At 37.8% G+C, this 13,012-nt stretch overlaps 2 protein-coding genes across 8 annotated transcripts in view; one reads left to right on the plus strand and one right to left on the minus strand.

The window, feature by feature from the left end:
- Nucleotides 1-13,012, minus strand: part of Msi (RNA-binding protein musashi) — a 114,236-nt gene that overhangs the window by 13,319 nt on the left and 87,905 nt on the right. For 2 of the 7 annotated variants that reach the window (XM_077426067.1, XM_077426068.1), the window contains one exon: nt 12,976-13,012. This exon is cut by the window's right edge and continues 81 nt beyond it. The exons of the other annotated variants lie outside the window; for them this stretch is intronic. The gene's annotated coding sequence lies outside the window, so the exon portion shown is untranslated. The remainder of the gene's footprint in view (nt 1-12,975) is intronic. 7 annotated transcript variants of the gene reach the window in all.
- Nucleotides 1-13,012, plus strand: part of LOC143908402 (uncharacterized) — a 29,227-nt gene that overhangs the window by 7,832 nt on the left and 8,383 nt on the right. The gene's annotated exons all lie outside the window — the stretch shown is intronic.

Here is a 13,012-nt window from a genome sequence, read left to right on the forward strand (position 1 = left end):
CTTACATAGCGATAATTCAGAAGCTACACTGCCGGATGCATCTGTAGCACTCCCATCTTTTATTCAGTACCTTCGAAGTGCACCACCGTGAGTCTCAATGCGGCTACAATCGCATGTGAGTAAAAATCGAACGCGTCACGGGACAAGATCGAAGATACAATTCCAAAATGAGGAATTTCAAAGTCAGTGCATTATCAGACTGCGTTTCGATATTCACTGCCAGTACTGAAAATATATAGTTTACGTCACGTACACCATAGATGTTCAGTAATGGCAGTAAATATCGGAACGCAGCCTCTGTATAATAAAACGTTAAGCCGGAAAAGGTGGAAGAATTTATTCCAGAAGACGCGTTTTCGTCCTCAAACGACCGAATGAATAATAACCGGACGTGGCATCATTTCTTTTGAGGTTTGATGCTGCGCGTTAGTCGGACGAGGCATATCAGCGGGTAGGAAAAGCAACAGCCCTATCAACATGAATGTTCCGCGTCGAGTCACATTGATAAAACTACTGAGGTTGGATTTCGTACGGTTTGGTAGTGGTGATGCGGTGATGGTCGTGTGTTCGTCGTGGGGGATACAAGTGTGGGGGACACGGACGGCAGAGCCGGTGAACGTTGGGGTGGGTTTGTCGTGCATCCCTACCGGTCCCCGCGCAGATGACTCAGGGCACCGCCGCCAGGCGGCAGCATTGTCTCCGTCCGAGGAGAAACGCTCCTCGCTAGGAAGCGAATTACTGCTCGTGCTGGCGGAGGGTTACGCGCGGGATGATCCACGGATGTTTCTTGGCGAAGAGCATAAACACCGGGAGAAGAGAAAAAGAACCGACGCAGAGAAAATTTTCGGTGTGCCTTACCATTGGGACGTGACTGGCGAAAAAAGAAAGGGAGTGAAGGAGGAAGGCCTCGCCACGTCTAAATACTCATGAGAGTCTCTAAAGATTCTCACGAGGATTTAAACATAGCGAGGCCTTCCTATCTAAATAAAGAATCCTATAAGTGTGTAGAGCATAGAGTATACACTATCTAGCACTCGCAGAGATGTGTTGTGTAGTTTCTTAGCGTGTTGTTATTATTATTATTAGAAATTCCGCTGTAAAAGAGTCTGTACGATCTTGAATAAATTATATATCAATATCGGATATTTCTGTTGCTTATTGGACGCTTCAACTGGCCGCTCCAATTCCGCTTTCGATCGGACCTTATAGAATTATCGATAATTCATTATCTTAACTCGATTTACTAATTAAGCGAACTTGATCCGTCGCTTGAGAGAGATTCACTCACCTCAAATCGCAGCTATATTTCGTTTTTTTTTTTTTTACAAAATAGGTAATTTTAGGTAACTTCATAATTCTACAAAAATTCTGAAAAAGATTGTCCATGTATATGTTTCTCTGATACTATCACAATTTATTGATATTAAATGCGAATAAGTCAAAAATAGAAATAGAAGATAAAATATCTTGGCAACGAACAAACACACGAATGGAGAAACAAAGTAAACATATAAATCATTAGAAAGATATATTTCCCCGAGCAATTTGCATGCTTTGCACGTTGCGATCAAAGCAATTAGATTATGCACACATTCCGTAAATACGTGTCAAACACCTATATAGTGTGTATTCTGAAGCAACGCACCTCTTTCCCATCTTCTTCGTCTATTTCTTATTTGTGTACGTTCCATGCCTGCCTATCCGACAAAAGGAAATTATCGCTCACCCAGGTTAAAGGAAAAAAGAAGTATCGGCTCATATTCCGCAGAGTATTGTAAAGAAATGTAAAATCGCAGTTTCCGCGAACGAAAAAAAAATATTCAAAGCGTGAAAGAATGCAAGAACGACTACGAGCTACACGTATACATACAATTCGCGCATACGGACAAACGGTGTACCTTTTCTTTAGAACCCTTTTTTAAAGACGGTCTTTAGAGGAAATGACAGCACGGCGGAACGAAGGGTTGCCGCCGCGTTTTAATTTATTTTAATTTGGACGATATTAGTTTTAATTAAGGCGCACAATTAACGCAGAACACGTCGTCTGCTCGTGACACGACGCTCTATAAACGAGACGAAGATAACCTCCTGGCTTTAAAAGCTTTGAGAGAAGTCTGAATGGCTTTCAGCTGAGGTGTAAATATTAATCGTGCATTGTCGACGTATTCGTTAGGAGAGATGTCACGCTATTTTTACAGAATATTGTACATGTGCGCGTTTTAGTCGATATTCGATTATTAGAATTCCTCAGAGAAAAATTTGTGCGGTTATTACCGAGTATAAAGTATATTTGTTACAATGTGAAACATGTCGAATATCTTCAATAAATTTGATTTGATACATCGTTAGAAGAAATTATATTAAGATGGACATGAAAAAAGATTATAAAGAGATGGTTAGTGATATATGTATAAAAAAAGATAAATATTTAATTTAAAAAAGATATTTTAAAAGAATAAATGTTTTATCTCATTGTGTTATAAAATATAATTAATTCTTATTCCGTTATTTTTTGTCTACAAAAGATTTTATACGCGTCTACCACTTCAAGTTTTTCGTGTTACAGCGATGTAATAAAATACTCCTATTTGTGTTTGTATTTCACTTGAACAATAACGCTTCAGCTTATTTTTCTCTTCGCACTTTTAATTTAACAATAACGTCAAACTCGTTCCGGAATTCCCGTCTTTCTCTCGGGAATCCCTCTTTCCAAGTTTTCCCTCTCTGGTTCTTGTATCCAGCACTCATGTTATTGGATCAATACGCGGAGTTCCAATTAATCCACGGGGGGTATTCCCCTCGACAGATGGCCAACGGAAAACACTATAGCCTGCCATACCGACCCTCCCAAAACCACATCATCGTTTCACGCATTATACAGTGCACAATATACGTGTCCTAAAAATGTCTTTGAGGTGAAAATTTATGCAAACATTAATATGTACGTTAAATTGATGTACGATATGTATTATTATTTCATGTACTTATCTTTAAATAGTAAAATAATCAATAGAGAGCGCAATGTAAGCTTTGATGAGAACAAACTGAAATATTATACGTAAGCACATTAATGCCATACTGATTTCTATTGTTCGATGCCTTTTCTATTTCTTTATTCTCTCTAATTCAAGCTGTTTTTATAAAAAAAATTTCGATTAAACGTTGCACAATTCAGACACAATAAAATAAAGATAATAAATCAATGAATTGCATAAACCATTATCATTTAAAAAGACAGAATTAAAAGAATCATAATGTAAACATCCAAAGATAGATCGCGCTTTCAATCTATTTACAGATCGTACAGTTTTGTGTCTTTATTAGAATAAAATTTGAAAAAAATGCTAGTTATATGTGCTATAAAATGTGTAGAGCTACACGTGAGCATATATTTTTTTACAACCATTACGAGCGACTGCTGCGGATGCAAATTGTGAAAATCTTTTTGTTCCTTTTTTGATCGAGATTGGGAACGCCGCTAATGGTATCATTAAGCGGATCGATCAGAAACAATTTTCATCTGCGGTTCGCGCGGATTCATCGTCCTTTCAGCAGCCCTCTTCTATCTAGGCCAGCCCCCCTCCCAATATTTCTCTTTCCTCTATTCTTTCTTCTAACCGAATTAACCAATCAGAATAAAGTCTAACCACGTTGTTTCCTATGTCACTTCAATAAAATCAGCATATTCCAGATATTTACTCTATATATAATGCAGCGTTTATTTTCTTCCTCACGTTTATTATATCTTCGATCGAGACTTTATCCCTGAATAATTTCTAAAATCAACTAATCACAAACTACCGTTCCAACGTGAGTCTCACTAGATCGCTTTTCGTCTCAACGCTCGCAAGTCTTCATTACGGTGCAGCGGTGGCTCGTATTTTAGGACTGATAGCCGCAAAAAGAGAAAGTCACTTCCCTCAAATGACACGACATCGACCTACATTTATCGCGACATCTCGAGTATCCCTTGGAGGATCGGCCGCATTACATGTCACCACGCAGTTAATACGACCACGCGATTATATTATCCACCTCGATTCGTCGCACGTGGGCGTGGCGGTGTTTGCATTTAATTAATCATCTTGGTGCGGCACAATACCACCGCGCGATTCTATCGATCCGCCGGCTGTCTCGAAATCATTTGTTATACGGCATTATACTCCGGCTCGTTGCAGCGTATATTTACCGACGTATTCTCACTAAATTTAATTTGCCACGTGCGTTACGTATTCGAGCAATAACTTCCGAGCAGTAACTTTTGAATTTACATTTGAAAATCATGGAATTGTTTGAGATAATTTTATTGCGATGTTGCGATTTTCATTGATACAAGAAACAACTACACGTAATTCTTCGCAATTTTATAATGTCTATTGTAAACAGTTGAATTTTTTAATTATTCATTTTTTAATTATCCATTAATCTTGTTATTGAAAGATATGTTAATGTCGTATATGTATATCAACACTGTTACAATTATTTCAAAGTTCTAAAATTGTGTGTGAATATATAAAATATAGATCTCGTCGCTTTGACCTTGCTGCATCTTTCTCTCTTCCTCTCATTGTCAGATCATTGTTTTGCATTTTAGAGATTATTACATTTAAATTATAATTATATCATCGAATTCATAGCAGTTATTATAACGAGCGGTTTGTGGTAAAAAGGAATGGACTCGTGTGGGCATCCGATAAATACAAGATGTTTCCAGGATATGCGAAAGAAACACGCGCGACAAGAAACTGATAATAAAATTACCCGTGGTAGGTAAGCTACAGCCGGCAATATGTAACTACAGCTTACTACCTTGCCGACACACGCGTTTTCATTCCGATATACCAACAGAATCGTGCCGATAAATACCGAAAGTTTATTTAATGCTCATTCACATATACACGCACATGTAACAATAACAGTATGTACTACATGTGTATATAAAATATACATATATAATGTACATAATGTATATATATATATATTATATATATATATATATATATATATATATATATATATAATAGTACATATTATTTTACATATATTACATATACATTATTTTATTTAGTGGCATATGTGTGTATGACTTATATGTATAGTCACACAGTTACATAATAATATTATTATATAAAATAAAACATTATTTTTTGCATCACGTTCAAACGTAATATTATAATTTATAATTAATTGTAAATGTGATCAATATATTGACAATTATATAAATTACATATGTTACTATTTTACATACATACACATATATAGGGTGATTCAGAAATACTTGTATAAACTTTGGGGATAAATTCTTCACACATAACAAGAAAAAATGGACATATACATATGTCCGGAAATGTTTGAATTATAATCGAAAGATTACTTTCGACAAAAACTGACAGGATACATCTACAATGACACATAACCAATGTAATACATCTTTAGTTCAATTGTTTATCTACTTATAATTCATAACAAATGCTTAAAATGTCCTCCACCTGCTTCAATGCACGCATGGACATGTCGAATCTCATAGACTGTCACACCCTTTCAAAGATCTCATGACGATTGCGAATGGTTTCGCAGACATCTATGATGCATTGGTGAAGCGTCTCTTTATTTGTAATTTCAGTTGCATAACTAAGGTTTTTTATTGTTTCCACAGATGAAACTCTAATGGATTTAGTTCAGGCAAACGTGCAGGTCTGAAATGTAACCTTTCGATTATAACATATAAACCAGGTATTTCCGGACATATGTGTATATACATTTTTTTTCTTGTTTATGTGTAGGGAACTCATTCCCAAAGTTTGTACAAGTATTTCTGAATCACCCCGTATATATATTAAAGCTATATTAAAAGAAAATAACCAAAAGCTATACTAATAACTGTATCAGATGGGAAGTAAACGCGGTAGTAGTAGATTAATACAAGTTATTCGGAATAGTTTCCATCAAAGAAGATTAATAGCAGATACCGCGCGTTGCGGGAAACAGTAAGCTACTGTAAGCTATCGAATAATCATTCCACTATTTCGGCTATATCGATTCAGTCGGGCATTCTTCGGCCGTTATCAGCGAGAGAATTGCGAGAATGCGATTTGATTAAGATCGGATTGGCTCAAAAGTCCCGATCAAATATGTCTGGTAATTTTGCGATTTCCGATATCATTTTAAATAATAAATTAAAAAATTTCTCAAATTGGTTCTACGACACTAAGTTATGTTATTTAAACACTAAAATCCGCGTTAGCATAATTCTTTTTAGAATCTAAATGCAATCGATCCTAAGAAATTCTATAAAAAAGTCGTAAATTCTTATTGGGATTGGCAGTCGTGACGTCACAAGGCAAAATGGCCGGAGAGAGTAGGTCACTTGTCACTCTACAATATGACGTATGTGCTTATTCCCTGAACCAAATTTTTACCAAAAGTATATGAAATAGGGGTAAAATTTTCCGGGGAGTGCCACTATGTGTATAGTTTTTTGTTACCGATTTTCTGGAAACCGGTTTTTCCAATTCTTTTAATTGAAAAATTGGAAAAATTAAAAAAATCGGTTTCCAGAAAATCGGTAACAAAAAACTGTACACATAGTGGCACTCCCCAGAAAATTCTACCCCTATTTCATATACTTTTGATAAAAATTCGATTCAGGGGTTTGGGCTGGGCGTTGATGAGTCAGTCAGTCAGTCAGGACATCTTCCTATATACATATATATAGATTTCAGTAATTAAAATGAGACTGCCCATAAGTGAAATATGCAATTTTACCAATTCGACGCCTTCATGCCGCAATTCGATTTATTTATGTGGCAGCCGGCGATCTACTCTTCTATACTATTATATAAACGTTTTACGGATGGTGTATGTTTGGCCGTTTTTAAATTAAAAACTCGTGGACCCCGACGTTTTCGTAAAAGTATATAAACGAGGGGTAGAGACGTTTCCAGAAAGTGTTATAGAGTGTGTACGTTTTTGTTACCGATGTTCTGGAAACCGATTTTTTTAATTTTTCTAATTCTTACGAGTAAAAAAATTAAAAAAATCGGTTTCCAGAAAATAGATAACGAAAAACTATACACTCTGTAGCACTCCCCGGAAAATTCTACCCCTATTTTATATGGCTTTAATACAAGTTCGGTCCAATAGTTTTTAAGTCGATTTATTTATGTGGCAGCCGGCGACCTACTCTTTTTAGTTCTATTTTCGCCACCAGATAGCGTATCGCAGTTTAGCCATTCCCAATATCACTTTTTGTCTTTTAAAATTCTAATTGCTCCAATAGGAATTGTATTAATATATATCTATAGATATACGAAGAATTATATTAATATCTATACGCGTTATCTCGATTGTTTTTTCGATATATTCGAAAAATAAATATAAAGGTATAAAGGAATAACCTCTCTCAGGTGCATTAATTGGATGTAAACATTTTCTCTGGAATAATACGATTGCGAGTTAGTGAAGTCACGTAGAAACAGAGCATGCGCCACGCGGATTAACGAATACGTGATTCACTTTTCCGACAAAAACAATAAAACTCATATTAATTAACGCGGTCTGATCAGGATTGGCTCACATTCATTGATCGTTGCGTCGCGCTGACGCGCATTTATAGCCAAGAGAGCACATGTAAAGGAATTTTAGCGTATCCTGATCCCTTGCTCTCGTTGCTACCATTATCATATTATCATTATTCTCTATAGATCTTGAGTGTTTTCTTAGTAAACTCTCAAGTAAACACTTAGTTAACACTTAGTAGACACTTAGTAAACAACTTTCTCAGAATAAAATTAAGGTAATTGTATAGATGGGGAGGGACCACCTTGGATGACCTTGATATTTTAGTATGTTGTCAAGGTCACTCTCCTGAGTGACCTTCAGAAGGTTTTAGCCCGCGCTCGTTATTCGTTAAAAAGTTATTAACAAAAAATGTTTCAAAAATATAGCAGCTATTTTGAGTATTGGAAGGCATAAATGACTAATATATATGTCGAAATAGTTCACGCATACACTTTTCACGCAAACCGAGGTTTACGCACACATGTTAAGCTAAAAAGCCCTATATAGGCCCCATCTGTTGATCCTACAATGAAAAAACCCCACCATCTCATATTAGGATCCCTATCTCACAATAGAGAACTTTCCTCTAATAATTACTAATTAACAAGGGATATTTAATCTTTCTTTTATTTTTTATGCATACTTAAATTCTCTCTGTCTCCACGTAAATCTTTCTTTTCGTCTCTAGAAAATCAGAAGCTTGTAAATAATAAAACAGCGCACCTATCTCTCCATTTGATGTTCTAATTTCTAGGTAAAGTTTTGCTTGCTAACCCAACTAAACAACTAAAAAAATCAACCAATTCAGCGAGAGTCGCGCGCAACTGTGAGACCTATTATAAGACCTACATGGACGGGTGACAAAAGAAACGATAATTAAGTGTCTCTATACAAGATCCCTTCTAGCGTGTGTGAAAATTCAACCTGTTACAATATTCGACGAACCGGAACAAAAAGAAAAAAATGATTACAAAAATGAGAAAAAGGGGACAAGAAAAGACACGGACACGGACGTTAACCACTCGCAACATAAACGAAACAAACGTCAAAGAAGAAAGATAACAAAATACGTATATGCTACTGTCTATTATACTGTGTTAATCTGTGGTAATCAATACAACTATTGTTAAACGAAGTCCAGAGACTAGTGAGGACGAGAGGCAGAAAAAGAGAGAAATAGAAAAGAAAATATACGGCAACAAATGCTACAATTGTTGGCCACTTGCTCGCTTGTTTGCTGATGCTTTTACTGACCTACCGATGACACTTTCTCGACCGATCGGCGGCGGGTAATACGTGTACTCGTGTATCGGCATCGTCCTCTTCTCGTCTCGCCATATCTCGTTGGGACGGCGATGACTCGTAGCGGCATTACATGGTGGTTCGCGATCTTTCTACCGCGCGTAGCGTAATCTTCGACGCGATGGAGCGCGCGAAAATTGCTCTCTTTCTCTTATGACGAGAATGCACCGAAAGGGAGGGTGCGTTTTCGCATCTGCTTAATCGTGGATCTCTCGTCGATCGTGTTCGCGCCTTATCACGCTGATCTACGACACCCCCTCTCCTTCTTTTAGTTTCCGCGTACAAGTACCTCCTCTCAGGCTTCTCCATGCGTGTCGACAAGGTTCGAACTTCGCCTTTTCTTACCCCTGCATGCCCCTTTTTCTTTTGTAGTTCGGTGAAGCGAAGTGTGGCAGACGAGAGAGAAGAGTTAGAGAAGAGGGGGAAAGGAAGAGAGAAGAGATGTCTTGCGCCAACCCTTTGGCGGCGCATGGAAGGAAACAAGTCGCGCACGAACACCTTCAAGTGTATGTCTCTCTCTCTCTCTCTCTCTCTCTCTCTCTCTCTCTCTCTCTCTCTCTCTCTCTCTCTCTCACACACACACACACAAACACACACACTTACAACACACACACACACACACACACACACCACACAACACACACACACACAACACACACACACACACACACCACCCACACACACACCACACACACACAACACACACACACAACCACACACCACACACAACACACACAACACACACACACACACACACACACACACACACACACACACTCTCTCTCTCTCTCTCTCTCTCTCTCTCTCTCTCTCTCTTTCAATAGGCTTTGTTCGCTCTCTCGACGTCCTGAATCAGGTCCAAATAGAAAATCACTTTATACTCGGTTATAAGTTAAGAGCTAATTGTTCCGTACGCGCGCCATATGGGCTCGTTTGTTGTCAAGGGAACAATTCGATTTCTGCGGGGGAGGTATAGTTATACGCTCATAAATATACAAGGGTTATTTCGATAATACCCATGCTTTGATCTCGCTGTGTACACGGTGAGGCATTTAAATGTGAACACCTGCGTATCGCTATTGTTTATAAATATAAATGTTTATAAAAAGCTGCTTAGGAAAAAATTACAATGCTTACAGAGGTAATTATAGTCGATAGGAGAATCGTAACGAATAACGATACAACGGTTTTTGAGAATCGTTCTTTTGCCTAAAAATAAAATTAATCATAAAATTATAAAGACGCGCAATTGATTATTGAAACGGTTGCAATAAATGACACATAATTCAAAATCGATCGAAGAATCTGCTATTAAGTAATAACGCGATGGAAATAAAGTATCCCGTAGAATTCTACGTCACTGTCGCGTTTCCACGCGGATAAGCATTTTGCGCATTTTCTACGACATCGAAATGCAAACTTATTAAAATTAAAAGAAAAATATATCGTGATAGTTTCAGTTCCCGCTCTTGGAAATTTGCGCAGTCGACTGCTTGCCGTTTAAATCACCACTCGGCGAGTCGAGCACGAATCGCGCGCCGTGAAAATCGTTCAAAGTGCGACTTTCTACGATCTCAGCAATTTTCGCTTGCGTATTTTCCTTGATCTCTCGTGTTCTCGCCGGCACGACAAGCGACGGCAGCAACCGTGGCCTTTGAAGCGAGCAACAGGGTCGATCGTTACGATCTAATTGCTCGGTACGAAAGAATCGATTCTCAAAGAAGCGTTTGAGATAGCTAGGTGAGAGAGTAAAAAAAGAGAAAAAAGGGGGGTAAAATCGACATGTTTCTTCCGACGAATACGATATTTTTTTTTTTTTACTTCTTCTAAAACTCCACAACACTTTTCCTCGACGGAATCCGATAAAAATGAATGAACGATAAACGATAATTCAAAGACGCCGGTTAATAATATCGTTAGCTTAGCAAAGAGGCGTGCGCGCGATTATATTTCATGCTGCGGTAAGGAACGGACGGTATTAATCCGCTTTGAAAGTCGTTAGAGAGTTAAGGTCCTCCGTGCATTAACTCAGGAATAACGTTTGCAAAAGTCGGACGTGTCACGCCGGAAACTCGCTCGTATGGTTTCGTATATAGTTCCCACTCGCGGACATTGTAGACAAACTCGTTATCGGGAAGCCAATTAAACATACGCGCGCGTGTACTGGTTCTTGTATGGGTGTATAGGTGTGTGCACAAATGTTTGTGATAGTACGTGCACACACAGTGCACAATGCACTATGTATACGCGCCGTTCGACCAGATCTAACGGTCCATAATCTAGGTCACTCCAAGATGATTCTCATCGCCGTTTTATGTACACGGTGTCCTGGATCTATTAAGTGACATTCTATTCACGGATTCCTTAATTAATTCCGATTAACAGAACTGTAATTTTTATTGCTTGAAACTGATTGACCTATAGTCCGTACAGATCTTCGTTAAGGACGTTCTCTCGTCCTTATATTATACTAGAGAAAATCGATTTTTTTAAGATTTTCTTAAAACTGTGAATATACGTTAATTTAGGTGTGCTTTATGCGTGGTATAAATTTCAGTACCTCTTCCGGTATAAAAAATCAAGATACTGAGCCTCAAAGTTTCAACTTTTACTAATGAAAAGGTTTTTCAGGCCAAACGGTAAGAAATACGAGGTTGGCCAAGAGAACCAAAGTTGCTCCTCTCGTCGAGTTCTATAAGGAAAAAATGCCAAAATTAAAAAAAATTAAATTTTAAATTTTTTTTTGAAACTTTGAGGCTCAGTATCTTTATTTTTTATGCCGGAAGAGGTACTGAAACTTATACCACGCATAAATCACATCTAAATTAACGTATATTCACAGTTTCAAGAAAATCCTAAGAAAATCGATTTTCTCTAGTATAAGGACGAGAGAACGTCCTTAAGAAACTGTTATCAAGAGAACTCTGCGGATAAGAATTGCCTCGTCAGATCTGGAATACCCTATATACATATTCGTCATTTTTTTCTTGTTTAACAAAAGCATTACCCTACCTTTCCAGAATCTTGATAAAAAGCTAAAAGGAAGGAGAGGGAGAAAAAGAGGAAGGTTGGAAAAAAAGAAGTAAAGAAAAATAGTGCACGTATATATGAGTATTCGTATAAGAGCCAAATATATAATTGTGATGAATAAGAAAACAGATGAAGAGAGAAAGGCAAAGAAGGAAGATAAAGAGAGGAAAAAGACAAATGTGAAAGCGATCGATATGGCGATAAGAGTAACGAATCCTGTTAGTTGTCGTGGAAAAATGGCACGAGTCAACGTGAAATCCTGCCGATATAAGCGATATCCTATTTTAATTAATGTTTCCTATTAATTAATATAAACATAGCGAACGCGCGAAATCTCTCTAATACCAAGAAATTACGGAACTCGTAACTTCGATGGCAAGTTACAATCCACGATACAATCGCGAACGATTGGTAGACAATCTTTCCTTTTACTCTTATACTTTCGACGTGATAACGCAACATTTCGCGTACTTTAGAATGTCCTAATCTATAGTGTAAAGGTAGAGAGACTGCGATCGGCTTTCGATACTATGGAAAACTTCTTTAACGATTTATACAAATTTATATAAACAAAAGCTCTCATCTCAGAATAAAAATCATTTTATTTTATTTAAACTACTGACATTTAACCAGAGAGAGAGAGAGAGAGAGAGAGAGAGAGAGAGAGAGAGAGAGAGAGAGAGAGAGTATATATACTATTCATAAAGTTAGAGGTTTAGCTTTCTAACAGTTATCATTAATGTTGCCTGCCTGTATAATATATAACGCGAATACGTATGAGTATGAAGAAAACAAATTCTGAGCCGCGTAACGAAGAATTCGCAACGCAGAACAATAAGCGCGCATTACAATATTACAAACGCGAGATTTGAATACGCGGCGGTCAAGAGGTTACGCGCCTATGATAATCAGCGGGCAATTCAAGCTACGGGCGAATTCGTTTGCATCTAATTGGTTCCACAATCCGAGCCGAGGAGGGGGACAACACCTCGGCGTTTTCACCGCAGCAGCCTCGCGCGTTGCCTTTCTCTCTTTACCTGAATCTCGAGTCAGGGGTCTCTTGGCAATTAGGAGGGAACTCACGAGAGTTAATGCACCGCGTCCCGATGGTCACCGATGA

The sequence above is a fragment of the Temnothorax americanus genome, unplaced genomic scaffold (assembly GCF_048541705.1).
Source record: "Temnothorax americanus isolate GAGA-0224 unplaced genomic scaffold, ASM4854170v1 Scaffold93, whole genome shotgun sequence".
In the NCBI taxonomy this organism is placed as follows: domain Eukaryota; kingdom Metazoa; phylum Arthropoda; class Insecta; order Hymenoptera; family Formicidae; genus Temnothorax; species Temnothorax americanus.